Source organism: Saimiri boliviensis, chromosome 3 (genome assembly GCF_048565385.1).
Source record: "Saimiri boliviensis isolate mSaiBol1 chromosome 3, mSaiBol1.pri, whole genome shotgun sequence".
NCBI classification, from domain to species: Eukaryota; Metazoa; Chordata; class Mammalia; order Primates; family Cebidae; genus Saimiri; species Saimiri boliviensis.
The window spans coordinates 115148429-115152539 of record NC_133451.1 but is presented as its reverse complement, the minus strand read 5'-3'; the positions used below and the strand labels follow the sequence as shown (position 1 = coordinate 115152539).

General features: G+C 44.4%; 1 non-coding gene across 1 annotated transcript; it reads left to right on the top strand.

Annotated features, from left to right (window-relative positions):
- The first annotated feature begins 460 nt into the window (after window positions 1-460).
- LOC120363690 (U4 spliceosomal RNA) lies at window positions 461-601 on the top strand. The gene has a single exon (XR_005579147.1). It is a non-coding gene; the product is annotated as a U4 spliceosomal RNA (small nuclear RNA).
- Window positions 602-4111: the final 3510 nt, after the last annotated feature.

Sequence of the window (4111 nt, the reverse complement as noted above, 5' to 3'; positions counted from 1 at the left end):
CTCGACAATCTAGATGTTGTTAAAGCTATGCTTTGTGGAAAGACAAACAGGACAGCCTGACCCTGAAGATGTGGATTGCCTGGCAACAATCTAAATGGGGCCGTAACCTCCCCCTTCCCCCGCAGGAGGGGCTGTGCCCAAATGGAACTTCCCACAAGGTCAACAGGTGCTGGCAGCAGGCCCTGCAGACAGCGAACTCCCTGAACAACTGTCACCCACGCCCAGCCCGCCCGAGGCCCAAGCAGACATTTTGTTCCCCCTGGCAAAGCCAATCGGGCTTGCTCTTTAAAAAAGGAAAACAACTGAGTGGGGGCGGGGGCTCGAGGCCGTCTCCTGCAGTCCAGAGCTGTGTGAGTCCAGCTAGCCGGACCCAAGCTCCCTCCGCAGAGGCCGAGGGTGGAGACTGATCTGCAGCGTCTCCGCGTGTGAGTGCCAGCCTGCACCAAAAACGCTCACTCTCAGCTTTGCGCAGCTGAGGTATCGTGGCCAATGAGGTTTATCCGAAGCGCCGTTATTGCTAATTGAAAACTTTTCCCAATACTCCGCCTTGACGACTTGCAATATAGTCGGCATTGGCAATTTTTGATAGTCTCTACGGAGACTGAATTAAAAAAAAAAAAAAAAAAAAAGATTCACTCTTATTTGCCCAAATCCTTTCAGTGACACGTTTTACAAAAATAATCTATATTTTGGCTGGGCGTAGTGGCCACTGCCTGTCATTCCAGCACTTTGGGAGGTCAAGGCGGGTGGATCACCTGAGCTCAGGAGTTCGAGACCACTCAGGGCAAAATGGTGAAACCCCATCTCTACTAAAAATGCAAAAAAATTAACCAGGTGTGGTAGTCCCAGCTACTTGGGACACTGAGGCAGGAGAATCGCTTGAGCCCCAGAGGTGAAGGTTGCAGTGAGCCAGGATCGTGCCACTGCACTCTAGCTTGGGCTAAAGAATGAGACTCTGGCCGGGCACGGTGGCTCAAGCCTGTAATCCCAGTACTTTGGGAGGCCGAGGCGGGTGGATCACAAGGTCGAGAGATCGAGACCATCCTGGTCAACATGGTGAAACCCCGTCTCTACTAAAAATACAAAAAAAAATCAGCTGGGCATAGTGGCGCGTGCCTGTAATCCCAGCTACTCAGGAGGCTGAGGCAGGAGAATTGCCTGAACCCAGGAGGCAGAGGTTGCGGTGAGCCAAGATCGTGCCATTGCACTCCAGCCTGGGTAACAAGAGCGAAACTCCGTCTCAAAAAAAAAAAAAAAAAAGGAATGAGACTCTGTCTTTAAAAATAATGATAATAATAATCATCTATATTTTCCCCCAAATAGGTGACATCTGTGAAAATCGTCAAAGAAAATTCAATATATGAACACAGAAAAGACCATGCAAAAACTAAAACTTTTCCAAAATAATGCAATAAATGTGTTTTCCAACATATATAAATCAATTTTCTAATAAGACTTGTATGTATGTGTTAGTAAAACTTTATTAGGAACTAAGAGTGAATTCAATGCTAGTTAAACAGTGCATAGGAAATATAAAGTTTGACTTAATATTGTGAAAGAAAATCAATGTCTCTGAAAACAGCGATTGTTATGGTGATGGTTCACTATGTGTCCACTTGGCTTGGCTGTGGGGCCCAGCTGTTTGGTTAAACATGAACCTGGATGTTGCTGTGAAGGTATTCTGTAGATGTGATTGATATGTACAATCAGCTGACTTTGAATAAAGTAGAGTATCCTCTTGAATGTGGGTGAGCTTCATCCAATCAGCTGAAGGCTTTCAGAGCAAAGACTGAGCTTTCCCTGAGAAAAAGGAATTCTGCTTCGAGCTTGCACCGCAGACACTCAAGAGTTTCCAGCCTGCTTGGCCTACCTTACAGATTTCAAAGATGGCAACATCAGCTTCTACCTGAATTTCCAACCTGTGGGCCTGTCCTAGGGGTTTCAGACTTGCCGGCCTCCACAATTATTTGAGCAATTCTTTGAAATCTCTCTCTCTCTCTCTCTCTCTCTCTCTTTCTCTCTCTCTCTCTGTGTGTCTATGTACACACAAGAGAACCCTGACTGATACGGTTATATTCTAAAGTTAAGCATTTTACAGAAGTTATTTGAGCAAGAAGTGTTGAACAGCTGAGTTTTGCTACACTTACTCTTACTATAAAGATCACGAGTCAAGGAAATTCCTCAACTGCACTTGGTCAATTGTTTCAATGTCAAAATATATTTAATGTCATTTTGTCTGAAAGTCTACTCTGACTTTTATTGTCATCTGAACATATTCTCTCTTATTTTCCACTCAATGTGAAGATTAAGTCTCAATTTCTGTGGACTATACAGTAAAAGAATGAAGCCATGTGTAATACTATCTTTCCCAGCCAACGGTAATTATCTTTTTTTTTTTTTTTTTTTTTTTTTTTTGAGACGGAGTTTCGATCTTGTTACCCAGGCTAGAGTGCAATGGCGCGATCTCGGCTCACCACAACCTCCGCCTCCTGGGCTCAGGCAATTCTCCTGCCTCAGCCTCCTAAGTAGCTGGGATTACAGGCATGTGCCACCACGCCCAGCTAGTTTTTGTATTTTTAGTAGAGACGGGGTTTCACCATGTTGACCAGGATGGTCTCGATCTCTCGACCTCGTGATCCACCCGCCTCGGCCTCCCAAAGTGCTGGGATTACAGGCTTGAGCCACCGCGCCCGGCCGCAATAATTATCTTAATATAATTTGGGATAATAGGAAATTTGGATGATTTCATACTTAGTTCTGCATAAGTAGTGGTATTTAAGAAAAGAACAGGCTGGGCACGGTAGCTCATGCCTGTATTCCCAGCACTTAGGGAAGCCAAGGTGGGCAGATCATTTGAGTTCAGGAGTTTTAGACCAGCCTGGCCAACATGGTACTTCCCGTAAGGTCAACAGGTGAAACCCTGTCTCTACAGAAGATACGAAAAGTATCCTGGTGTGGTAGTGCATGCCTGTGGTCCCAGCTGCTCGCGAGGCTGACGCAGGAGGATAGCTTGAGCCTAGGGAGGTCAAGGCTACTGTGAGCCAAGATCGGGCCACTCTGTACTCCAGCCTGGGTGATAGAGCTAGACCAACCTTGAAAAAAAAGAAAAGAAAAAGAAAGAGAGAGAAAGACAGAAAGACAGACAGAAAGAAAAGAAAGGAAGGAAGGAGGGAAGAAGGAAGGAAGGAGATATATCAATAGTCTCACGTTTTCTTACTGATTCCAAAAGATTAGTCATGCACAGTAGAGAAAGCTGACAAATACCACCTTAATCCAGTGATCACAGTTGATCTCAGCAGAAATGGACAAATGAGAATCGTTGCCACCTGATAGAAGGCAATGAGAAGACAGCCTCTAGATGGAAGGTGAGTAGAGACATGAACAGTGAACGCAGCCGGGCACCCTGTCCTGGATCCTTTGGCTATAAAGGATATTATTGGTGCAACTGGAGAAACAGGGTGCAATCCATAGAGTTGGTTGTAGGAAGACTTCGTTGTTGATTTCCTGATTTTTCTGGTGGCATTTTTGCTTGTGTAGGAGAATCTCTTTTTTGTAGGAATTACAAACTGGAGAGTTCAGGGTGATGGGGCATTGTGTCAGCATTACTCTCACATGATCCAGGAAAAAAGTTTCTACTTTTCCTGAAATTTCATTTCAGTATGTTTGTAATTGTTTGAAAATCAACAACAGCAAAAGTGGTATAGGCTCCAGGAAAGATTCCATCTCCTTGCCTTTTCTGGCTTCTGCATTTCTTTGCTCAAGGCCCCTCCCTCAGTCTTCAAAGCATCTTCTTGCCCCTCTGACCTCTATGCCCATCCTTACATCTTCTGTCCGACCCCAACTCCACTGCCCCCTTCTGGTAAGGACGCGTGATTACCTTGGGTTCACTAGGAATAATCCAGGGGGCACATTGCTTATTTTTTTATAATACTATGTCTTGAGGGTTTTTCCATGTCAGGTCTTTTAAACATGGTATTCCTTACTATGAATAAACCATAACTTATCCATTTCTCTATAGATTGTTTCTCATTATTAAATATTGCAAACAATATTATGTGGTACATTCCTGAACTTGTAGTCTTTTGCATCTGTCAATATTTCTGTGAAGTCA